The sequence below is a fragment of the Cavia porcellus genome, unplaced genomic scaffold, assembly GCF_034190915.1.
Source record: "Cavia porcellus strain 051 isolate PalLab524CR breed Dunkin Hartley unplaced genomic scaffold, mCavPor4.1 scaffold_5, whole genome shotgun sequence".
Classification (NCBI taxonomy): Eukaryota; Metazoa; Chordata; class Mammalia; order Rodentia; family Caviidae; genus Cavia; species Cavia porcellus.
This window is the reverse complement of record NW_026947488.1, coordinates 52,591,452-52,617,852: the sequence shown is the minus strand read 5'-3', so window position 1 is coordinate 52,617,852 and position 26,401 is coordinate 52,591,452. Positions and strand designations below refer to the sequence as shown.

The 26,401-nt window shown below is 39.3% G+C and overlaps 1 protein-coding gene across 4 annotated transcripts in view; it reads left to right on the top strand.

Annotated features, from left to right (window-relative positions):
• Positions 1-46: 46 nt before the first annotated feature.
• The window catches only part of Rhoa (ras homolog family member A), a 44,865-nt gene continuing 18,510 nt past the window's right edge, over positions 47-26,401 (top strand). For 2 of the 4 annotated variants that reach the window (XM_003476669.5, XM_013159615.3), the window contains exons 1-2: positions 52-247; positions 6,493-6,571. The gene's annotated coding sequence lies outside the window, so the exon portion shown is untranslated. Of the gene's footprint in view, positions 248-6,492; positions 6,572-26,401 lie in introns of all 4 variants that reach the window. The other 2 variants (XM_005006647.4, XM_063248853.1) reach the window with 2 other exon arrangements.

The following is a 26,401-nucleotide window of genomic DNA, read 5'->3' as shown; positions in this document are numbered from 1 at the left end:
GCGCGTACGCGGGGCCGCGACTAACTCTGGCTCGAGCGCGCTGGGTCCTCGGGAGCGTGCACGTCGTTCCCCGCCCTCCCGCCACCGCCCGCCCTCGCTCGCTCGCGCTCCCAAGCCCGCCGCCCTCCGTCGGTTCTCTCGGTAGTCCGCCTTCGCCTCTGGAGCTATCCGCCCTAGTCTTCGATCTTGCGACTCGCGGGCAGGAGTCCTCAGCGTGAAGAGGCCGGACTCGGGGATCGTCGCCGAGGTGAGCGAGGGGGTCTCTCCAAGCGCCGCAGAGCCTGGGGCTCGCCTGGCCGGCACTTTTCCGGCCACTCGCCCGGAGCGGCCGCGCCCCACCTGCTGCTAGCTCCCAGCCTACTCTGCCCCTAACCCCTAGCCCCTGCCCCTGACTAGGGGCCAGGGCCCCGGGCCCCGCGCCCCGCGGCGGCGGCCCCGCCCGCGCAGTCTCCGGAAGCGCGCCCCGCCGCCTCCAGCGCCCCTTCCCCCGCCCAGCCGGGCCTGCTGGAGCTCGAGCCGCCCGCCCCGCCGCTTCCTCCCTCGGCCGCGACGAGCTAGGTGGGGGCTCCCGGGCCTCTGCGGAGCGCGCGCGCCGTCCGACTAGGGACGGCAGAGAAACTTCATAACTCCATTTTGCCATTTACATTTCATGTGGAACGTGAATTGCCGTTTTGCACAGGTTGAAGATAGTTATGCTTTGGGTAGATTTCCCTTTTTTACGGCAGTATTCTTAGAGATTGTGTAAGTAAAAGATTGTGTTGCAATTTCAAAGGTTAGACCTCAATTGGGTGGAGATATTTTGCCAGTTGAAAAAAACATTTTTTAATGACTTAAAGTATGTTTTATCAAAGTAGCTGCAATTCTATTTACTCCTTAGTGAGGGATCGCTTAAACATTAGTCCTTCATTACTGATTGTCTTCATGAAAGTTATATGTCGACTTCATGAAATTGCACTATTCACGCCCAGATCGATTTGGTTTTTAAAAATTTTTTAGTACTTTATAGCGGAAAATTGACCTTTTAACTGCCGTAGAGTTGGTTCCACTTATGCTTTTTTGGGGGAGTGGATCTTTTTGAGACAGGGTTTTGCTGGCTTTGGCAGGCCTTGAACTCACTTTGTGGCCCTGGTTGGGCAGCAGTCCTCGTGCCTCAGCCTCCCAAGTGGATTGCAGGTGTGCGCTGCCCTTCCCGGCCACTTGTGCTTTTTTAGTGGCCCTCATTTAAAACACTTTAATTAACTGTTGATTTGTTTTTGTTATTGTTGTCATTTTAGTCCTTCCAGATAACTTTTTTTGCAGGTATGTAATCAGATTATATTGTTTTCTGTCGGATTTGAAGGGGAAAAATACATAAGCAAACCCCCCTGAATCTTGTAAGATAATATATGTGGTGAGAATTTTTCAATCACTTTATGTTACTCCCCAGTATGCAGTACGAGCCATGTAAATGATTGTCACCTTCAACATAGCTAGATTGGAGACAGAGGTACTGTTTTGAGCACTTAAAGGTAACATTAATTGAACTGAAAATACAATATTGGGTTGGTTGGTTTGTTTTTGTTTTGGTATCCGTTATTGAACTCACGACCTCACACTTGCCAAGCAGGCACTTGTGCCAAGACTTTTTTTTTTTTTTTTTTTTAAAACAGGGTTTTGCTAATTTGCCTGGGCTTGCTTGAAGCTCACAATCTTCCTGCCTCGGCTTCTTGCGATCCTGGGGGATTGCAGGCTTGTATCACCAGGTCTACCCAAAACTAGTTTTTTGGGTTTTTTTTTTTTTTTTTTGGTATCGGAAATCGAACTCTGGACCTTGTGCTTGCCAGGCAAGCACTGTGCCGCTGAGCTATATCTCAGGCTCTCAAGACTAGTTCTTCATTGTAAAGAATGATTTATTGGTAATATATTACATGTTGTTATCTTAGAAGTAGTTGCTTAGGTTACAAGACCTAGACATGAAAAAAAAAATCAATCAATGAAAGCACAAACTATTCTTTTTGATGAACTAACAGATTAGTAGTATGGTTTTCTATCATATATATGCATATATACACACACATACATATATACCTGTTTACATATGATCTTTTCCCTTTTTCCTTTTCTCCTTTCCCCTTTCCCAGTGGCTCTTTTCCTTTTGAAGAATTTTTTTTTTTTTTTGATAAGTTATTCTCATATTCTGTGTACTTGTGTAAAGCAGTGATGGGTCCTGGTGACAAAAAGTAAATGGTGCATAAGATGGAACCCAAGGCTGGTGGTGGGCTAAGCATGACTACCACTGAGTATAAGCCTCCAGCCCTGGAGCTTCCTTTGAGTCAAAGTCTAGCGCTATATTTAAAGTTTCTATTCAAATAAAAATTTCTACTGGGAGGAAGAAGACAGTACAAATAATGCTGTCAACCAATTCTTTCAAAAAACTCAAAATTAAGGTCTAAAAAGGAATCTTTAGGACTTACAGACCAACCCCATTTGCAGATATGTAACTAAGTTCCAAAGACTTAAAGAAATTTCCCAAGATAGTATGTCTACTCCAGAGGAGACCAGAACTATTTTCTCTGAAGTATTCTCCATGTGGCCCCAAACAACTGGTGTAGCGTCTGCTAAAATTCAGAGATTCCAGTATATCTAGTGTTTTCTCGTATTATATCTTGCACATGTGCATAGGTTGAGAGAGTCTGAAAAATATATTTGCAAAACAAAGTTTTAGTTCTTTAACTTTCACAGCACACTTCTTTCTGTGGCTGGATGATCCTGTTGTAGTCCGAGGGAGGGAGGGGTGGAGGGGGTGGGGAGAGAGAGAGCGCCCAGTATACTTAGGTTTGTTGAGAATGTTTTGAGGCAGCTGTGGGTCCTTTTGATTTGATTTAGGTTGGAATGAGTGGGAAACTGTATCATGTAAATAGTGCACATGTGTGTGATCATAGTTTTGTTCTTTTCCTTGGCTTGCTTCCTTTTATTTGTTTACGTCTTTGTAGTTTATCCTGGTTGTATGGAGTATAACTTAGAGTAAAACAGGTAGATTGAAATAAAAGGAGCTAGAGTATAACTCAGTGGTAGAGCACTCTGAGTTCAATCTTCAGTACCACCAAAAACAAGAAAAGCATTTTATGCCCTCTTCCTCCCATATGTGTTTGTTCAGTAGAACTCTGGTTGCCTGTGCCTACATATAAATATAAATACTGTACTTATGCAGGGTACGTGCTCTACCACTGAGCTACATAACTGACTATACTTTAAACTTGTTAGTGGTTAAGGATATATGTATTACTGTGTATTTTGCTCTTTTGGAACAGGTTCATTGTTGTGTTTTTGATATTAATAAATTATATTTCTAAGACATTTTGAAGTCAGTAACTACTGTAAAAATCGCTATTTCATATGTTTCTGTTTCAGGCTGGGTATAGTGGCACAGACCTATAACCCCAGTACTAGGTGGCTGAGGCAGGGAATCATCGAAAGCTTGAGCACAACAGGGCTTACAGAAAGACCCTGTCTCAAAAAAAGTTTCCTTTTAAGTGACTCATTTTTAGTCTGTGAGTAGTACAACATTAAATGCTGACCTCTATGCCCATAATTATTATAGTCATGTGGCTGAGAATTTCTTGTTGTGGGTGTTGGTCCCTATTTACTAGTGCTGGCTCAAATGATTTTTAAAGTACATTTTCATAGTATGTAATAAAAATAAGAAATACAGCCAGGCATGGTGGCACACACCTGCAATCCCAGAACCTGGGAAACTGAGGCAGGAGGATCATGGCAAGTTTGAGACCAGCCTAGGCCTCAAAGTGAGTCCACAGCCAGCCTGAACTGCATAATGAGACCATGTCTCAAAAAGATAAACGAAAAAGAAATACACTGTTATACTGCAATTTGTTTGCTGTTTATACCAAACTGAGCTTGAATTTTTAAAATGAGAGTGACTAAATTTTATGTTTAAATTATATACACACACACACTTTTTTTTTTTTGGTGGGGCCGTACAAGGGATTGAACTCATGACCTCATACTTGCCAGCAGGCACTTGTACCACTGAGCTAAACCCCCGGCCTTTAAATATATTTATGGTGGTACCTGAAACTCAGAGGAAATAAGAGAACACAGTGAAACAAGTTTAGTGTGGAATGAAAGGGTGGGAGGTAAAAGTTTAGGGAAGTAGGCAGGGACCAGATCATGTAGTGCCTTTAGGACACTGGAAGTTATTTGGGTTTGCCTAAGGCGGTGGCAGCAACTGCAGTTGGTGTTTCTGCTTCTGTTGCTCCCCCCCCCCCCAGTACTGGGGATTGAACTCAGTACTTAGTAAAGATACTGGACTACATCTTAAGCCCTGTAAAATTTGAGACAAAGTCTAATTAAGTCAATAAATTGCCCAAATATGGCTTAATTTATCCTGCTTCAGATGGAATTATGGGTATATGCCATCGCACCCAAGTTTATTTGATGGTGAGGTGAGGGGTGTGGAGGCATAGGGGTGCTGAGATGGTCTCCCTAAGCCATCCAGACTGCCCATTTTGAACTGGTAATCTTGCCTCCAGCCTTCCAAGTGCTGGCATTACAGGTGTATGTCACTTATACCTGGCTGGTTGGTTTTGTTTTGAGATGAAGGGGTTATTAGATTTTTTTTTTTTTTTTTTTAGCAAGAAAATGATGTATCCGATTTATTTTTATTTATTTATTTTTTATCTTTTTTTTTTTTTTTTTTTTTGTCTTTTTTTTGTCTTTTTCGTTTTTATCGGTACCAGGGATCAAACTCACGACTGCCTGCTTGCAAGGCAGGCGCTTATGCCGCTGAGCTAAATCCCCAGCCCCTATTTTTAAGTACAAGATAGGCATAATGCCATATGACTAATCTCAGCTTGATTGTTTTTGGTTTTGTTTTTATTTTCTTAAGACAGGGTTTTGCTGTTTACTCAGGTTGACCTTGAACCTGTGGCAGTCCTCCTACCTCTGGGGTTATAAGCCTGTACCACCAAATCATACAAAAATCTTTATAATGAAACACTGCAAAAATTAACATACATAGAATATATCTCCTCTCCTTCCTCCTGTGCTGGGGATTGACCTCCCCTCCCTTAGCATTGATCTATATCCCCTAATTTTTTTTGTTTGCTTTTGCATCCCCTAATTTTTAAAATTAATTAGTTAATTAGTTCAACCTTTTGTGGTGCTAGGGATGGAACTCGGGGCCTTTGTATTGAGCTGTAGTCCAAGCTAACTATTTGTTGGTTTGTTTGTTTATAGAGAGGATCTACTGTGTAGTTCAGGCAGTCCTAGCCTGCTGTGTACCCTAGGCTGGCCTGGAATTCTCAGTGATCCTCCTGCTTCAGCCACCTGAGTGCTGGGATTGTAAGGCATGTGCCACCAAGCCTAGTCCTTAGACCCCCTCCATCCTAGTCCTTTTTATTTTGCTTTTGTTTTATTTTGAAACAGCTCACTAAACTGCCCAGGCTGGAGTTGCCTTTGCTACCCTCCTGCCTCACCTTTCAAATGCTGGGGTTGCAAGTGTTTGCCACCATACCTGGCTTGTTTTATTTTGTTTTGTTTTCCATTCTTCTTGTTTTTGAGACAGCATTTCATTAAATTGTTCTGGCTGGGTTTGAACTTGACATCTTTCTGTCTTGGCCTCAGTAACTGGGATTATAGGTATGTACTATCATGCCCTGCTCATTTACTTTTTAGTTACTTTTTGGAAAGGGCAACATTTAACCATGCGTGAATATTTATGATATTTAGAAGGTAAAATTGACTGTAAGTGAAGGATGCCAATGTGATAAACTTCATGGTATGTCAGTTAAAAGTTCAATAGTAGCCAGAGATGGTGGCACTTATCTGTAATGTTGGCTACTCAGGAGGCTGAGGCAGGGAATACAAAGTTCAAGGCTAGCCTGGGTAGTTTAGGAAGACCTTATCTCCAGAAAAGGAATAGATTTTTATTTGGGGTTTTTTTTTTTTTTTTTTTTTTTTTTTGGTACTAAGGATCGAACTCATGACCTCGTGCTTGCTAGGCAAGGGCTTTTGCTGCTGAGCTAAACCCCTGGCCTAGAATGGATTTTTGGAGGTACTGCTCAAAGGTAGAGTTCTTGCCTTTGAGGTTTGTTTTTTAGTTTTTTGAGAGAAGGTCTCATTGTGTAGCTCAGGATAACTTCAAACTTAGCAGTCCTGCCTTAGCTTCCTACATGCTCGGACTACAGACATGTACTATATGATAAGCACTGCCTTCCTTCTACCTCAATCTCCTGAATGTTAAGAATACAGGTTTGAAAAAAAAAAAAAAAAGAATACAGGTTTGCACCACTACCCCTGGCTTGGCTAGCATCTTGAGGCCCTGGTTTCACTCTTCAGTAATGGGGAAAAAATACTGTACTTTTCTCTCTCTGAACTCTCTAGGTAAGTTTATTGATTTATACTTATTTGTAGCCTGTTCTTTGTTTTTTGTTTTTTTTTTTTTCTCATGAAGGGAATAGATGTGATTTTTAAATTTTTCTTATGTCTTTATAGCCTTTCATCTGAGAAGTTCAAGGTACTTTATACTTAAAGTTTGCTACACAGGCCGTGCGTTTTGCAGTACATTTGTAAGGTATGTAAATAGAAATCTTTTCTTTATTTCTCTTTCCCCATAGAAGAGAGATTATTTATGTATACTCAGCAGAAATGTGAGCTCATTATAACTATTAATGACTCAGTTGTCCATTCATCATGAAGACTTTAAAATTTTATTGTTTTGATGCTGGACTTTTTTTTTGTTTGGTTTTTTTGGGCTTTTTGTTTTTTATGGTTTTTTTTTTTTTTTGTTTTTTGTTTTTTTTTTTTTGATACCAGGAATCAAACTCATGACCTTGTGCTTGAGCTAAGCCCTGGCCCTATTTTGTTTTTCTTGAGACTCTCCATGTGGTATAGGCTACCCTTCAACCCACTGAGTAACCCAGGTTGGCCTCAGATTTACATCAAGCTTCCCTCCTCTAAAGTACTGGGATTACAGCATGTACCACCACTCTTGGCTATGAGACTGGGTTTTTTTTTTTTCTTTGTGTTTTATTTGTTGTGTTTTGTTTTTGGAGACAGGGTCTTAGCATGTAGTGCAGACTCATCTTGAACTCACTTGCCTCAGTCTCCCAGTGCTGGGATTATAAATGTGTGGTGTACCATGCCCAACCTCTAAACTGGTTGTGAACTCTTCCTGCCTCAGCCTCCCAAGTACTGGGATTACAGGCATATGCTGTTAATTGAGTTTTTTTTTTTTCCCTCCAATCAGATTGTATTAGTACATTTTAGATATACATGATGATCATATTCATTGTAGAGAATTTGTACCCATACATGATTTAATTGAGGTGGTGTCATGTTTTTGTTATTGTTTTAAGTAGTGCAGACAGTTCAGGGTTGGCCTTGAACTCTTGATGATCCTCCTGCTTCAGCCTTCTGAGTGCTGGGATTGCAGGTGTACACCACCACCTAGCTAACTTTACTATTTGTTGTGGGTATGTCTAATTATCAATAGAGGTTAGGGTCAAAGACAGTTCTCCCTCTTACTTAAAGAGGTTAGCAATGATGCTGGGTTGGGCGGTTTGTGCAGGTGCTCTTTAGATATTTTACTTTAGCATATTTTTGCTGTGTTGGGAATTGAACCCAGGACCTTGTACCTAGTAGACAATACTCTACTACTGGGTATTTGGGTTTTTGTTGTTGTGTTGTGTTGTTTTGAGTCAGGGTCTTATTACATATAGTGCAGGCCAACCTTGAACTGTATAGGTTAGGCTGGCATTGAATTGACAATCCTGCTCCAGCCTCCCAAATGCTAGGATTTTAAGCATTAACTGCCATGCTTTACAACAAAATGGATACGTTTTTAAACACTGTAATAGAGTTATAGTTAAGTGGTATCTTGCTTAGCATATTGATTTCAATCTGCCCTTTTTATTTACTTTTTTTTTTTTTCTTTTGAAATAAAGTCTCATTCAGATCTGGAAGGTTAAAAAAAAAGAAAACAAAAAAAGAAAGAAAGAAATAAGGTCTCACTATGTACTTCAACCTTGAACTTATTGTGTAGCCCAGGCTGGCCTTGAAGTTATGGTGATCCTCTTGCCTCAGCCTAACTGCTGAGATTACAGGCATGTTCCACCATTTCCAACCTTATTTTATTTGATTTTACTTTTTATTTTTTATTTTTCATTACTGGGGATTGAACCCAGGGCCTCATATGTACTAGGCAGGCGCTATATGACTGAAATATAGCCCCAGCACTTTTTGCTTTTTCAGACAGTGTTTTACTGAGTTCCCCATGCTGCCCTCCCTTGGGTCACAATAATTACAGGAGTGTATTTTTTTTTTTTTTTTTTTTAATATGTGCTCATGCAATTACTGAGTTGCCTGGGTTTAACTTGAATTTGTGATGCTTCTGCCTCCACTTCACAAAGTGCTGAAATTACAGGCATGAACTACCAAGCCTGGCTGTCTTGGCTTTTTTTTTGGTCTTTTTCATGTTTATCGATACCAGGAATCGAACTCACGACTTCCTGCTTGCAAGGCAGGCGCTTATGCCGCTGAGCTAAATCCCCAGCCCCGTCTTGGCTTTTTAAAACAGGGTCTCTGGCCAGGGATTTAGCTCAGCAGCATAAGCGCCTGCCTGGCAAGCGCTAGATCATGAGTTCAATCCCCTGTACCAGAAAAAAGAGAGAGAGAGAGAGTCTCACTATGTAGCTCAGGTTGGCATTAACTTAGGGGATCGTTCTGCCGGAGCCTCCCATGTGTCAAGATCCCAGGAATGTGAGACCACACCTAGCTTAGAAAGTTTCTTAATTTGGTTGATAGCATTAAGTATCCTAGGCTGATATCATTTGGCTACCATTCCTTGTTCCTGGGTTTGAGTGCATTCTACATGGAGAAGTGCTCTGTTAGGGCACTGAGTGTTCTCATTTGCTGAGATGGGCTGCTTGGCAATGAAGAAATCTTGCTGGTAGCAGTTTTTGGTACAGTCTTGTTTCTAGAATAAGAGGAATAGTAAAGTTAGTTTGTAGTTTTGTCATTACTTGTTCATTCAACAAGTGGTTACTGAATAGCACCTGTGTCCCGGGAGCCCTTGTAGGACACATCTGTTGAAGACAAAGAAAGGTCCCTGTTGATTTATAAAGTTTGTTTTGTTTTGAGTCAGGGTCTTGCTGTGCAGTTCAGGCTGGACTTGAACTCATTATGTAGCCTAGTCTGGGTAAACTTACAGTGACCCAGTGCTGGTATTATAGGTATGTACTACTGTACCAAATTTGAAGGATTTTGATAATGAAAATGATGAAATCATCCAGTAACAGTTGGTAGTGGCTTGGACAAGAAAGGTATAAATGGGGGATTTGTTCATGATAATATTGAAAGGAGTACTGATAATCTTTGCTGATAAATTGGAAGATGGGACTTGGTAAGGCCTTAGTCTGTGGCCAAAGATAAGTCGTATGGAATGCTGGGCACAGGACAACTAGCCTCCCACCACTGAGCATGTTCCTTTGCTCTTGTGTGAGGGATAAAGGCAGCTCACCACTAATGCATTTGGATGATCTGGTTAAATTAGAGTCCTTTTTTACAAAAGGGCAGACTTGCAAAGTTACTGTTTGACTTGTTCATTTCTGCATTAGTGCATTTGTAAAAAACCAAAGTAAGGTTATTCTTTACTCTGTAAATTTGCTTAAACTAGATGCTTTACTTAAACTAGAAATTACAAAGACTGTTGTGCTATACCAAGAGCCAGAGGTCTCCCTGTCTGAGTCTCTTCTTTTTGGTTTTAGAGGTTGAGCCCAGGTCTTTGTTTTTTTGAGACAAAGTCTTGGTAAGTTGCTCAGGCTGTGCTTGAACTTTCAGTCATTTTGCTTCAGCCTCCCAGAGTGCTGAGATTGCAGGCATGAGCCACCATGCCTGGTTGACATATGTCTATTTAAGTAGATGTCTGCTTTTTAGCCTGAGGACTTGGATCTGTTAAATGAGTAGAAAAACATCTATTTCATAGACTATTAGATGAAATATATGAAGATTACAGTGCTCAGTTTTCTTCTTGGTAGAAACATTCATTCTAACTAGTCTATGAGAAATTCTAAAGGATCTTTTTCTTTCAGTATGTCAGTACAGAGATTGTATTTGTATAATGATTGTTTCTCCTTAGAGTGGAGACAAAATTGACAAAAATTTTATTGGTAGCAAATTGAAGTTTTTTCTTTCCTAGTGCTAGGGATTGAAACCAGGGCCATGCCACATAACCCTTTGTATTTTGAGATAGGGTCTTGCTAAGTTACTCAGGCTAGGCTCTAACTTTCCTTCCTACCTCAGCATCCTGACAGGTTCCCTTACCACCACCACCACCACCTTAGTTTTGTTTGTTTTGGTATGTGATTTGGCAACTTTGTTGGAAATACAGGATACTGTGTTTTGAGTTTTTATTGGAAAGTTCTTTACTGGATGACATGTTATTTTAATTTTTCTCCTTATTCAGAAGGAAGTTTGTCTTTTTTAAGATGTTGAGAAAAGGCAATAATAGAACATAGTGCTGACACACAGGCCTTCATCTTTTACTATACAGATTACAGTTTATAGTACTTAATAATCACACTGAGTTAATTTGGAAGAGTTTTCCCCTCTTCCCAAATCCATTTTATTTCAAGGATAAAAAGAAGAAGAAGGGAGAAGAGTAGGGGTTTACCTCAGTGGCACAAGTGCCTGCTTGGCAAACACGAAGTCAAGAGTTTGATCCCTGGTATCAAAAAAAAAAAAAAAGGAGAAGGAGAAGAATTTGGAAAAAAAAAACCAAAAAAACACTAGAACAAAATTTCAAACACATCAATCGGGGCAACAATGGTACATACATTACGCATTGTCATCTCCAAGTCATTCACCCAGAGCACAAGACATCAGCATTCAGTTGTCCAAACAATACAAGCATAAATCTTTCTCTTCAATGAACTCAGAGAAATTGATAGTGTAACTATCTTAATTTTTTATTTACATACACATATGCATGGTTTTTTCAGCTTCTCACACTAATGAAACAACCCAATGTTTACACATGTGTCTTATTTCACTAATGAGTATGTTCTAAAGTTCTACCCATTTACCTATAAAAATACACAGTTTATCATTCTTTATGACTGAGTAATATGCCATTATATAAAAGTACGACATCTTTTTTATCCATTCCTCAGTTGATGAGCCTTTAGGTTGTTTCTAAGATCTGGCAGTTACAAATTGTGCTGCTGTAAACATGGGTGAACATATATCACTGTAATATGATGTCTTTAATTCTTTTGGAAAGATATCCAGAAGGGGAATAGCTGAGTTGAATGGGACCTCCAATCCTAGTTTTCTGAGGAATCTTCACACTGATTTCCACAGTGGTTACCCCAATTTGCATTCCCACCAGCAGTGGAAAAGGGTTCCTTTTTCCCCACAGCTTCTCCAGCATTTGTTACTGGTTGATTTCTTGATAATAGCGATTTTTTCTGTGGTGAGGTAGAATCTCAGTGTTGTTTTAATTTGCATCTCTCCAGTGACCAGTGATGTTGAACACTTTCACGTATTTATTTGCTGTTTGTATTTCTTTATCTGAAAACTATATATTCATCTCAGATGCCCATTTTTGGATTGGGTCTTTAAATCTGGGAGACCGTGGGTTTTTTTTGTTTTTTTGAGTTCTTTATGTGATGTTCTTGATAGTAATCCTTTGTATGAGGAACAGGTGGCAAACATTTTCTTACATGTTGTGGGTTGTTTCTTCACTCTTTTGGTGGTTTCTCTTGCTGTGCAAAAAGCTTTTCACAGGGTGAGATCCCATTTGTTGATTCTTTGTGATAGTTCCTATGCAGTCGGGGTTTTGTTCATAAAATCTTTGCCTACACCAAAGTCTTCAAGAGTTTTACCTACTGTATCTTCCAGCAGATTTAATGTTTGTTTTAATGGTAAGATCATTGATCTATTCCAATTTTAGATTAGTACATGATAAAAGATATGGGTCCAGTTTTAATCTTTGGCATGTGTAGAATCAGTTTTTCTGGCAGCATTTATTAAAGAGGCTGTCTTTCTTCCAGTGAATGTGTTTGGCTCCTTTGTGAAAGATAAGGTGGTTTAGTGTGTCTGCAGTTGTTTCTGCAGACATCTGTTGCACTGATCTTCAGGTCTGTTTATCTGCCAGTCCCACACTTTTTTTTTTTTAATCACAGTAGCTTTATAGTAGAATTTCAGGTCAGGAATTGTGATGCCTCCTGTTTTGTTTTTGTTGCCCAGGATTGCCTTTGCTATTCTAGGTCTCTTCTGGTTCCAGATGAATTTTCAGATTGTTTTCTCTAATTCTGTGAGATATACTGTTGGAATTTTGATTGGGATTGCATTGAATCTGTATAACAGTTTTGGAAGTATGGCCATTTTCACGCTATTGGTTCTTCCTACCCAAGAGCAGAGAATACCTCTCAATTTCAGTATCTTCTTCAATTTCATTTTTCAGAGTATTGTAATTTTCAATGTAGAGACCTTTTACCTCCTTTGTTAGATTGATTCCTAGGTATTTAATTTATTTTGATACTATTGTAAGAGATACTGTTTCCCTGATTTCTCCCTCAGTGACTTTGTTACTCATGTCTATTACTGATTTTTGAGTGTTGACAACAATTTGCAACCAGCTATGTTACTGAATTTGCTTATTTGGAGTTTTTGGGATCTTATAAGTAGAGTATCATGTCATCTGCAAATAACAATGGTTTAACTTCTTTCTTTCCTATTTTTATTCCTTTTATTTCTTTCTTTTGTCCAGTTGCTTAGCTAAAGTTTCCAGGACTATGTTGAGTAAGAGTGGAGATTTTGGACATCCTTGTCTTGTTCCTGATTTTAGAGTGAAAGCTTTCAGTTTTTATCCGTTTAGTGTGATGTTTGCTGTTGGTTTGTCTTAGCTGGCTTTTGTCAGATTGAGATAAAGATGGTCTGTTTCAATTTTCTGTAGGATTTTTATCATGAATGGGTGCTGGACTTTGTCAGAAGCTTTTTCTGCATCTATTGAGATGGTCATATGGTTTTTGTGCTGGTCTGTTAATCTGGTTCATTACATTTATGGACTTACGTATGTTGAACCATCCCTGCATCCTTGGGATGAATCCCACTTGATCACTGTAAGTGTTTTTGAAATAGGTTCTCATTCTCTTGCCCAGTCTGGTCTAAAACTTCCAGGTTCAGACCATTCTCCTGCCTCATCTTTCTGAGTAACTAGGACTATAGGCATTGCACTATTGAGCCAGGCTAGGAGAACTTCTTTGGGGTGGGGCAGTATCTCTAAAAACTTAGAGAAATGCAACAGGACTTATTAGTGGGTCCTTGGTACCTAAGAACAAGTGGCTTCTAAATTTTGCTATTCCCAAGATTGTAACCCAAGTGGCAAATTGGAATCACCTTAGTTACGGTTTTTTTTTTTTTTTTTTTTTCTTAGTTACGTTTTTTAAAAGTTAATCTCATGGGCACTGAGTATAGTGGCATTTACTTAAGTTCCCCCTATTCAAGACTAAGATAGGGAAGATCCTTTGAAAAATTCAGGAGTTTATGTCTAAAGCCATATGCCTATATCAAAGGAAAAATGACTACGTTTTGAAGGTATGATTTGCTTACACTGAAATGCACTTGTCGTCAATGTATTACATGTTTATCAGTGTAATTGCCACTTAAGGTATAGGACAGGGCTGGTATAGAAAGCTCCTGCCTAGCAAGTGTGAGGTCATGAGTTTGATCCCTGGCACACACAAAAAAGGTAAAGAACATTTCTTGAAAGGCTGTACAGTTTTGTTTTTGGTGATAGGAATTGAACCCAGAACCTCACACGTGCTGCTAAGCTGTACTGTAGCCTTGAAAATTTTCACTTCTTTTTTTTTTTTTTTTTTTTTTGAGGCAAGGTCTGGTTGTGCAGTAGTTTAGGCTAGCATTGAGCAGGCTGATCTCTTAACTTCTGCCTCATTCTCCCTAGTGCTGGGATTACAGGTATGAATCACCATGCCCAACTTTCTTCTCTTCTCCTTCTTTTCTCTTTGTTTTTATTTTATTGTAGAAGTAAATAGAAACATTAATATGTTACTTTGTATTGTGAGTCACCTTAGGAAGATTTCACATGTATTACCTTAAGATTGTTTTACCATAAAATCCTTTTCAAGGGGCTGGGGATTTAGCTCAGCGGCATAAGCACCTGCCTTGCAAGCAGGCGGTCGTGCGTGAGTTCGATCCCTGGAACCAATAAAAATGAAAAAGACAAAAAGAAAAAATCCTTTTCAAATGATTATCTCTTTGTGAAATGTCCTTTAACAGAGGACAAACATTAGTCCCTGAGTTCGAGATAGAAGTAACTTTCATCATAATCCTGCCATAAAAAGAAAGTTAAAACATATTCTAAATAGTGTAAATGATAAGAAACTAGTATTTTAGAACAACTTCCATAAAAATAGAAGAAAAATTTGCTTAACTACATAGTTATTGTTTACATAGACTTACTCATATGGTAAATTATATAAAGTCTTTCTCTGAACTGGAAATTTACTTTTTTTCTTTATATTATTGGGACATGGGTGAAATTTATGCTTCCTAAGAACCAGAGCTCATTGTATAATAAAGCAATACTCATTTTTTCAGATATTTTAATAAGTAAATAAAAACCATATTGACATAGAGAAAGAAGACTCTTAGACTGGTTTTATATAGATGGAGTTTTCTGGAAAGGTGCCTTGGAAGAGAGGAATAAACAAATAATGAGAAAAGAAAGAAAGAGACTAATTTAATGAAAAATATAAAGGGAATTTCTGCTGGGAGAAATTCTTTCCTAATTTAGTGAACAGTGAAGAATATAAAGGACAAAAAAATAGGTATACTTCGGCAGTTACAAATCATGAAGTAAGTTATGATGATTAGGACTCTTAATCCTACTAGAGATTTTTTTAAACTGTTTTTAAAAATTTATTTAAAAAATAAATGCAGCCAGATGTGGTGGCACAAGCCTTTAATACCAGCACTTGGGAGGCTGAAGCAGGAGGATCCCTGTGAATTCAAGGCCAGCCTGGGCTACATAGAGTGTTCTAGGCTAGCCTGAACTACATAGATAGATCCTGTCACCAAGAAAGAAAGAAAGAAAGTAAGAAAGAAAGAAAGGAAGGAAGGAAAGAAGGAAGGAAAGGGGGGAGGGGAACAGGGAGGGGGAGGGCATGAGGGAGGAAGCAAGCAAGCAAGCTGGGCTGCTGCCCTATATCCCTGGCCCTTTTGTTTGTTTTTCAAGACACAGTCTCACTATGTAGTTCAGATTGATCTTGAACTCACTATGTAGCTCAGGGTAGCCTTGAACTTGGGGAGAGATCCTCTTCCCTCTAAAAATGAAGTCTTACTGGGCATGGTGGCGCGTGCCTTTAATCCTAGCACTTGAGAAGTTCAGGCAGGAGACTTGCTGGGAGTTTGAGGCCAGCCTGAACTACAAGACTGTCTCAGAAAATGAAACAAAAGTCCTAAGACATGATATAACCTGGATGAACCTTGGAAACATTATATGGAGCAAAAGGCAGACATGAGGGGCTGGGGATTTAGCTCAGGGGCATAAGCGCCTGCCTTGTAAGCAGGCAGTCGTGAGTTCGATCCCAGGTACCGATAAAAAGGAAAAAGACAAAAAAAAAAAAAAAAAGGCAGACATGAATGGCTACATGCTATATGCAATATCTATAATAGGTAACTGAGAACATAAATTTATAGTTACCAGATATTGGAGAGCGAGATGATTAAGGACTGACAGCTTTAGTGAGCACAGAATTTTCTTGCATGGAGATGAAGATGTTTTGGAACTAGATAGAAATGATAGGTGGCCAACATTTTAATATGCTAAGTACCACTAAGTTACACGCTTTAAAAAGGTTGACTTGGGGCTGGGGATTTAGCTCAGTGGCATAAGCGCCTGCCTTGCAAGCAGGCAGTCGTGAGTTTGATCCCCGGTACCGATAAAAAGGAAAAAGACCAAAAAAAAAAGGTTGACTTGACACCGGGTGTGGTGACACATGCCTATAATCCCAGTGCTTCATGTATTCCTAACCTTTAGGAGACTAAGGCAAGACGATCATAGGTTCAAGGCCAGTCTGGACTACATAGTCAGTTCAAGGTCACAGTGAGGGACCCTATCTCCAAAAGCAGTTGGCTTAATACATGAATTTTACATTAATTGAAACATTAATTGTATATGGGCAAGCCACACCATGAAAATTTTTTAAGTGGATTCAAGTGAATCCCTTAGTTCTTTGGGTTTGTTTTGGGTTTTTGTTTTGTTTTGTTTTGTTTTCTTTAACCAGGGATCAAACTCACAACTTTGTGCTTGTCAGGCAGCTGCTTATGTTGCTGAGCTAAATCCCCTGCGCCTATTTCTTTGTTTTTGTCTTTTTTGAGACAGGGTCTCACTATGCAGTTCAAGCTGGCCTTGAGCTCACTTTGTAGCCCAGGCTGGTCTAGAACTCCCAATGATCCTCTCACCTCAGCCTCCCAAATGCTGGGATTACAGGAGGGAGCCACCACATCTGGCTTTGTTCTTTTGTTTGTTTGTTTGTTTGTTCCTTTTTTAAGCTAGTTTGTGGAGCCTTGAGAAAAATAGCTTCTGAGCCCTGCCTAAGATAAGGACATTAAGCAATTTATTGGGGCTATCTCATAGTTACTCTTTGTTTATAACCTTGTCCTGCTGATTGGCATTGCTTTTGAGGCAATGCTGGTAGAAAATTAGGCTGTCTAAAGTCAAATCCTAATTATGCATATCCTTTTAATGTTACCTTAGAATATGTTGTTGTTTGCGTTGCTAGGGATCAAATCCAAAGCTTTGTGCATACAAGGTAAACACTCTCCAGTTTTCTACCCGTTGTACTGAAACATAATTTTAACACAGGGATTTTCTGCATTTGAATTAGTGAAGCACAAAGTTTTCTACTCATTTATTGTATCTATCTTGTGGTACTAGAGATTGAAACCCAGAGCCTCCTGTGTATTCTAGTGCTCTACCACTAGCTATATCCCCAGTCCTCTATTCATTTTAGTTGTATGAAATTGGGAAGTATTCAAGAATGGAAAAAGTTTATATTTCTTTTCAAATAGGTTATTTGGACAAAATTTTGTTCTGGTTTCATTCTTTTTACATCTTTGTGGGGGAAAATACGGTAGTATTTTTTTTTAATCGGTACCAGGGATCAAACTCACAACCATGCACTTGCAAGGCAGGCTGAGCTAAATACCCAGCCCAATACTGTAGTATTTTGACTAAGTTTTATAGTCTTGATAGCCTTGTCTCTAGAGGATACGTTGTAGACCATCTTTTGAGCGTTCATAGATTTCATGTGTGTATGTAGGTTAGGGAAGAATGGCTCTTGTAGAGAAAAATTGCAACTTTGAAACACTGAAATAGTATCAATGAGTTCTAAGTAGTTGAAGATTGTGGATTGTGTCCTGGTTTTTTTTTTTTTTTTTTTTTTGCTAGATCTTGCAAACTGGGCATGGTAGTACATGCCTGTAATTCCAGCATTTGGGACGCAGAGGCAGGAGGACTGTTGGAAGTTTGAGGCCAGCCTAGGTTATATAGTTCCAGACCAGCCTATTGTACAGTAGCAAGACCCTGTCTACAAATACAAGGCAAGATTTTGTTGTTTTGCATGGGCTGACCTTGAACTTGTGGTCTTTTCACCTCTGCCTTCAGAATAACTAGAACTCAAACATGTGCCACAGTGCCTACCTTTTTTAAGCATTTTGGTTTGGTTTTTTGTTTTTGTACCAGGGATGGAACTCAGGCCCTCAAGCCTGCCAAACAGGCACTTTGCCACTGAGCTAAATCCCCAGTCTGGTTTTTGGTTTTTTGAGATGGGATCTCACTAGTCCTCGAACTCACAGCAATCCTGCTGCCTCATCCCTCTGATTATGGGTGTGTACCATCATACCTGGCTTTTTTTATTTCTTTAATGAATGTTTTACTTTTTTGTTTTGTATTGCCTAGGTGCTGAGCTTTCTTTGCAGTCACTGGGAAGCTTTCCTACAAAAAGATTTTCAAGTGTTATGTCCTGAAAAGTTTGTTGCCCTGCTTTAGAAAACTGTTTGACTTGAAGAACAACCCCTTAAGCAATACCCTTCTTCATTTTTTGAGACAAAATATTACCACATAGTCCAGGCTAGTCTTGAAGTACCTGTGTAACCCAGGTAGGCCTTGACCTTTGTTGTACCTGCCCTGGCTTCCTGAATTCAGGGATTAACTCCCTGCTCCCCACTCCACAGCACAGGTGATTGAAACCAAGGCCTTTGCACTGAGCTATATCCCCAGCCCTTATTTTGTGGAAGGATCTTGCTAAATTGGGCAGTCTTGGCTCTAACTTGTAGTCCTCCTGCTTCAGTTTCCTACAGTGCTGGGATTACAGGTGTAGGCTACTACTCTTAGTTTATTTCCTCCATTTTATTACATTGTTTTGTTTTCTTTTCTTTCCTTCTTTCTTTTTGTTTTTCTTTTGGTGGGGGAACCTGGAATTGAACTCAGGACCTCGCACTTCCTAATCAGATGCTGTGCCCCTGAGCTAAATCCCTGGCCCCTACCATATCCTATTTGACGTGTTAGACTTACACAATTACCTACAATAAGAGCATTGAGATTCAGGAGGAGGATCTGTGTGAGTGTATACGTTTATTTTTGATTTTCTGAGACCATATCTTGCAATGTGTTCTGGGTTACAATGGTCCCCTAGCCTCAGCCTCCTGCTTGTTGGGATTATAAGCATGTATGCGACCATGTCCAGTGAGGGTCTGAATTTTAGGGCTTCCTATTGCAGGTAATTGAAGCTTATGTTGACATGTGGAATTCCTATAATTCTGTGAGAGGTTTTGTTTTGTTTTTTAAGAGATGAAGTTTTCTTAAATTGCACAAACTAGACAGTTGGGGATCTTGATGTCTCAGTGTGCTGAGGAGCTGTGACTGTAGGTTTGCAAGTATAAGCAGCCATGACCACCCTGAAGGGTAAATTCTTAAGTGTGCTTCACCAGTGTGATACTTGTAATCATTTGCTTTTAAATATCAGTGTATCACAGACTGGTTATATAAACTTTCTTTGCTCCTGGAAATTTGTTAGCCATTTGTTGTTTGAACACATAATTGTTAGCTAGTGTCTATGCCTGTCTGACAACAACGAATAAGGCAGCATTCTTAGATTGGTGAATTTTGGCAGAAAAAGCCTAGGAAACTTCATGTGATGCATGAGGCAGAGAGACATGTAAATACTAAGTGGGCACTTTAGGGACCTAATGGGGGCTCTGGGAAGGCCTTGAAATAGAGCATTAACCCTAAGCAGACAGAGTGGTGGAAATGTTGGTGAAGTTTAATCAGCACAAAAAAGAATGGTGTAATATCTTGACTTCAGGATTTTTTATTGTTTTTCCTAAGGATAGATATATTTGGGATTTACAGTTATCTGCAGCATGACCATAGTCAGATTTCAGCCAAGATTTTTATTTATATTAGTTTATATTAACATTACTGCTTCTTACTGGGTCTGTAATCTCAGCACTTGGGAGGTGGTGACAGGAGGACTACATCAATTTGGAAACCACCCTTGGCTACATAGTGAGTTCAAAGACAGCCTGAACTACATGTTAAGACCCTGTCTTTAAAAAAAAAGAAATAGATTTTGTAAATGAGGACTAGAGGGATGGAAGAGAGGAAAGAAAGTAGGGGAATGGGAATAAAAGGAATCAAGTTATATCATGTAGAGATACAAATTTGACTAATGTGATTATTATACCTAAAATGTAACCAATAAAGTTAACCTAAAAAAATTAAAAAGTAATGTGTTTATCTTTGTTCTACTTAGTGTGAACATTCATTCATTTTAATTGAAACTATTAATCTACTGAGTGTTTTATGATTTTTGACATTTTTTTCCATATTTTCAGAATCTGTAAAATATCAAGGCTTTTAGATGAATTGGTGGACTATAATTCTGAAGCTATTTTTTTTAATAGGAAAGAAGAGGATAAAGTGATGTATAGATGGGATATGCACTTTGGAAAAAATTATAATGTAGTAGACCAGTAAAAGTTTCCATTTATTAAAAAAAACACTGGTTAGGATAGGACCTGGACAGCTGGAATTTGGAAGAGGTTGCCATTTTTCCATAGTGAGAACGAAACAATAATAACAATCATTCATTGAATACTTACAACTCTTAGCTCTGTATAATATGTAATCTCTACACCAACCCTGTTTAGAAGGTTCCATATCATCACTTATAGTAGTGCTGAACTGTAGCTGGTACTAAAAAACTTGGGGATGAATGATGAAGTGGGGATTTACTCTTCATAGTATAGCTGGTTAACCACTACTGTAAACTGCCTGCTTTTCACTCCGTTGCTACCTATAACTAAAATAAACCTGGGGCCAGGGCTGTAGCTTAGCAGCACAGTGCTTACCTGGCGAGTGCAAAGTCATGAGTTCAATTCCTGATACCAAAAAGAAAAAATCAGAGAAACTTCTCTGCTAAAACCTTTTTCTTTGGCTGCATGTAACCTGGATAGCCAATGAATATTTTCTGATATTACAAAATAGCTGCTACAGTAGATACTTGTGATAACACACATCCAGGCTGGGATTTAATTTTGAAATCCAATTGTAACGTTTGTTCAAGTAGGGATGATAGTTGTGTTTTGTGTGGTGGTAGTAGAGTGGATTGGCTCTTCTTCAAATATGTTACTGCACCCCTTCCAGAATTTGTCTGGAATCAGGTTGTAATGCTCATGATTACATCTTTGTCCTAGTACAATAAGTAAACGTGATAATGTAAAATATAGCAGCAATGCCGCATAATTTCCAGAACCTTTCTCTATTGCTTAGGAACTCTTTATTTGAATGAAAAAAAGAATGCCATAGAAAAATATTGTTTGACTGGTGTAAGTTTCATTTTAGCAAAAACACCACCAAATTCAGATAACCTTGATTGTGTTGTAATTTATGGAAAAAGTGCAAGTTTTTTTGATCTCTTCATTGTGGTAGAAAACTGCTCTGTACAATATTCCAAGGACTGGGCGTGATAGACACACCTGGAATTCCTGCACTCTCTGAGACTAAGGTAGGAAGATCACAAGTTTGATCACAGCCTGGCAAGACTCTGTCTCAAAATTTAAAAACAATAAAAACAAAGAAGACATGAGTTGATTATAGATAGCTCAGTGGTAGAGCTTTTGCCTAATATGTGAGAGGCACTGAGTTCCATCCCCAGTGCCACCACCACCATCAAAGAAAAAGATTTGAGATGTAGGTCAGTGTGAAGTTTCTGGGTTCAATCCCTAGTACTGCAGACTAATGTAATCATTATACCTAAAATGTACAAAACCCCATAAATCAAGGGTGCTAATCTTCTCAAGAATTTGCCAGACCTGTGGTGATCAAGGTGAGTATTCACTTACTCTTTTCCTCTCTTTTGGGGTTTGGTCCCTGAGCCTTTGCACTTAACTACATCCCTAGCCCTTGTTCTATTTTATATTTTGAGGTAGAGTCTGGCTACCTTCCCTGGGCTAGCTTGACATTCTGATCTTCTGCCTCAGTCTCTCAAGTTTGGAGATGTGCAGGCCTGAGGCACCAACCTGAGCTGACTACCATGTTGACTAGAGTTTTCAGTACTGTGGCTTATTACATACATGCGGGAATTGATTGTAAAGAAGTACTGCAACTTCCTACTTGAATAGTAAGAAGTCCATCACAAAAGAAAGGGAAGTAAATTAAAAGAAGTAAATGAGAAGAGCAATTCGTACTTCATAATTTGAGGTGTTTTTTTGTTTGTTTGTTTGTTTTTTGAGTCAGGGTCTTGCTAAATGTAGTTCAACCTGGCCTTACACTGTGTAGCCTAGGCTGACCTCAAACTCACAACAGTACTGTCTTTGCCTCCTGAGTGCTGGGATTACAGGCCTTCGCCACCATGCCTGGCTGGTAATTTGAGCTTTTAAAGTTTCCTTTTAAAAGTAAAAAAAATTTAACTGTTTGATTTACCAACACATTTTTTTTCAAATTTAGGAAAACTACATTTCTTATCTTTAATTTAGTCAGTGAACAAGTATAATTCTGTTCAGTGCTATTTTTGACCCTGCTTGACATTATAGAAAATACAGAAATGAAGATCTGGCTCTTACAGATAATGGTATCTAACAGTCATACAGTAGGTGTTACATACAGACTTGCTTTCCTTTTTAACTTAGTAGTCACCATTAGCCTGTGTGGGTAGGTACCATTATTTCCCCCATTGGTATGTACAGATGAGGAAGTAGAACCAGAGAGGGAATTAAGTAACTTACCCAAAGTTTCACAGCTGTTTTGAATACAACGGCTGGCTCCAGAACCTTTTCTCTAGTGGAATAGTGTGTCAGGTGATTCAGGATCACATAGTCATTTGCAAAATGGCGAATTTAGAGATGAAGAATTTGTATTCGTCTAGGAGAGGATGTAACTGTTGGCCTTCAAGGAGTCTGAAAGGCATGTTATGGGTAGTGGAAATCAGCTCTTTATCTCCTAGGAAAAAGGGGGTGACCTTCACTGGATAGATAAGCTGTATGGTGGGAAGGAGTATATACCTCAAGTCACACTCCAAGATGGATATTTATGTATTATTATTTTTTCTACTTAAAGTACTAAACAGGTTTTTACAAGTCAGTATGTTTTATTTTTATTATTATTAGTAGTAGTAGTAGTACCAGGGATTGAACTGGCGACCTGCTTGCCAGATGGCAGGTGCTTATGTTGCTGAGCTAAATCCCTGGCAAGTCAGTGTATTTTAAAATTTATTGTTTCAAAAAACACAATTTTGTTTGGTTAATTCAAACAATGCAGGAAATGTGTAGTCCTTAGACTACATCCTTAAGTGTCTTTATGTAGTTTCTCAGAAGAGGTAGTCTGTACATACACCATTGTTCATCCTTCTTCAGTGACCACTTACAGTGTATCTCTGCCAGGAGCTGTTATACACATTTATGTGACACCATTACATAATGGTATGACATCATGTGACTTACTGGGCATCCCTCTCCTTTCACTTAATTATACTGTCTTAGAAATCATTAATACAATACAGTTTTATGATTCCATAGTATAAGCCATTGTATTACTGTAAGATAACTAATCAGTCCTGATGCAAACATGGTAGTGCATACCTATAATCCCAGCCCTTAGGAGGACTGCCATGAATTGGAGGCCAGCATACACTACATGGTTCAAAGCCAGTCTGAACTACATAGCAAGAACCTGTCTCAAAAAAAAAATAATAATAATTTCTAGTCTTTTGCTATTATAAATATTCTTTGAAGTGAGCATTCTTTTTCTGAGACAGGATATTGCTGTGTGGCCCTAGATAACTTCAGTCTTGAGATCCTCCAGTCTTAGCCTCCCAAGTGCTGGAATTTTTTTTTTTTTTTTGGTCTTTTTCGTTTTTATCGGTACCGGGGATCGAACTCACGACTGGCTGCTTGCAAGGCAGGCGCTTATGCCGCTGAGCTAAATCCCCAGCCCCAGTGCTGGAATTATAAATCAGGTGAGACCAACCTGAACTACATGGCAAAATAAGCAGGACCAAGTGCTAGGATTATAGGGATAAGCAGCAATGGCCAGGTGAAGTGAGCATTCTATTTGTTCATTTGTTTTGTTTTTGTTTTTTGAGACAGGGTCTTGCTATGTAGTCCAGGATAGTGACAAACTTGCAGCTATCCTGCCCTAGGCTCCCCCATGCTAGGATCACAGGCATGTGCTACCACCATCTAGGCTCAGAATGGGTATTCTTGTACATAAATGTTTGTGTCAATGTGTTCATATATCTGTAAAATAAATTAGTTTTTTGTGGTGCTAAGGGTTGAATCCAAAGCTTTGCTGTATTTTCAGTCCCTGTTAGATAAATTCTTATTAAATGGAATTCCTGGTACAAATGTAAATGCAGTTTTAATTCTGAGAGATGCTGCCAATAGCCTAAAAGATACTCACCTTTACAATGATTAAAGTTACTCTTTACAGACCTATAATCCCAGTACTCTGGAGGTTGAAGAAGGAAGATCAAGAGTTCAAGGCCAGCCCACTTGTTCTCTTTCTGATTTAGTCCATTTAATGCCCAAACACCAAAATGTTTAGTCTCACTGGAGCTTAAAATTCATTCATTTTATAACTCTTTCATTGCCCTTTATTTGTGAGTTCATTACCATAATTAGCCTTTTGTATTTAACCTCAGCTTCCTTTTTGTTTTCTCATTTTATCTGGCAAAACTTCAGCCCTGCTTAAATCCAACTGGGAAACTAGTAGAGAAGAATACACTGACTAATCTCACTTTGAACTCAGGGTATCTATCTAACCACGAGACCCTTGGTATTGCCCATCAGTCCCTTTGAGATTTCTTTAGAACAATATAGCACTGCCTCCTTTGGTTTCAGTCTCCTTTACTCCCTCCAACCTGGCAGTTAACTCTGAGGATCTTGCTCCTCACTTAACTGAGAAAATGAAAGCCATCAGAAGAGCCTGCTACTCTGAGCATGTAGTGTGTTCACTCGTCTGTATTTGGCTGTTATGGTCTGCTCTTTTTTATTGTGCAAGTTTCCTTGGAGTTCATTGTCTGGTTGAGGCACAGACCTTCCACATGTATGATAAATCCTGTTCCCTTCTAATCTTTTTTTTCTTGTCTTTTTGAGACAGGGTTTCACTATGCAGTTCAGTTCTTAGAAAGTTAGCCTTGCACTTACTTTGTAGCCCAAGCTGGTCTCGAACTTGCAAAGATTCTCCTGCCTCAGCCTCCCAATTGCTGGGATTACAGATCTGTGCCACCACGCCCGGCTTTCTTTTTTTCCCCCTTCTAATCTTAAAACATTGCTGCAGTAGTTCTCTATCCTGCATCACTTAACATCTACACAGATAGTAATGTCCTATGTAGGCTGCATGGATGAGGGAAAATGGTATGCTCTTTATTTCTGTCAGCTGAATGACTAGAAGGGGGAAAGGTAGATACTGAGGCTGATAACAAGCTGACTTTTTTCACTCCTTCAGGTTATCTTTGTTGTCTTGTCCTCCTTTTCCTTTTAAGACAAGGTCTTGCTGTATTACCTGGATTGGCCTCAAACTTTTGTTCTGGGTTTTTTTTTGACACAGCGTCTCGCCATGTAATTCACGCTGGCCTGGACTCACTGTGTCGCAGGGCGGCCTCTACAATTTGCAGTCCTCCCTTGGCCTCCTGATCTAGGATTATAGGCATGTGCCACCAAGTAGCTGGGGTTTTTTGTTCATTTGTTAAACCAGTTTCTTTTAGTAACTTTTTAAAAGTATCTTAGCTTTTTATATACATGTACATACACATATACACATGTGTTTTCTTTCAGCTTGTCACACTAATGAAACAATACAATATTTACACATGGGTGTCTTGTTACACTAATGAGTAACATTTTTAAATTACACATTTGAAGTTTCAGTATTTTCCACTGAGTTCAGCACTGAACATTTTCATGATTTCAGAAAGAAGCCTTATATTCTTCACCTGCCATCTCCACAATCTTGTATTGTCCTGTGCTAGTCACATTTACATTGCTAGGACAAAATACATGATATACACAATTTTAAAAAGAAAAAGTTTATTTAGGCCCATGGATTCAAGTATCGGTCCACAGTTGGTTGATTCCATGGTTGTGGGCCTGAGGTGCAACAGGTCGTCAAGAAGCTGCTCACTGGGAAACAGAAAGGAGAAGAGCCAGAGAAAAGTTACACCCTTGAAAGTCACAACTCCAGTGACCTACTTCCTCTGAGTAGGCCCTGCCACCTCATCATTCACTCAGCTATGAAGTCATGAGTTTTTAATCCATTGATAAATTTAGGGTCCCCCCCCCAATTCAGTCATCCCTTTAGATGCCTTTTAATCCAGTCAGGTTGATGTCAGGATTAGCTCAAGATTAGCTGCCTAACTAGAGGCAATCTATTTTTCATCTCTATTGATTTGCCTGTTTTTTACATAGAAATAGAATCATATAGTTTTTCTTTCTTTCTTTCTTTTTTAACCAGGACTTGATCTCAGAACCTTGTGCTTGCCTGTTAGGCACTTGTGCCACTAAGCTGTATCCCCAACCCTGTCTTTTTGTTTGTTTTGTTGACATAGTTTTGGTGTGTAGTTCAGGCTGGCCTTGAACTTACTATATAGCCTGGGATGACCTCATGAATTCAAGGTCATCCTGCTTCAGCCAAGTAGTAGAATTATAGGCATGTACCGCCATGCCCTGCGACACACTACAGTTTTGAGTAGAAGAACGACCAAGAAGGGAGGATTTGTAAAGAATGGCTGGAATATTGTACTTACCAGAATTTATCTTTAAGAGACAGGATGTTTAGATGGGCTTAGACCCTCCCAAATTCAACCTAATGTTTATAGTG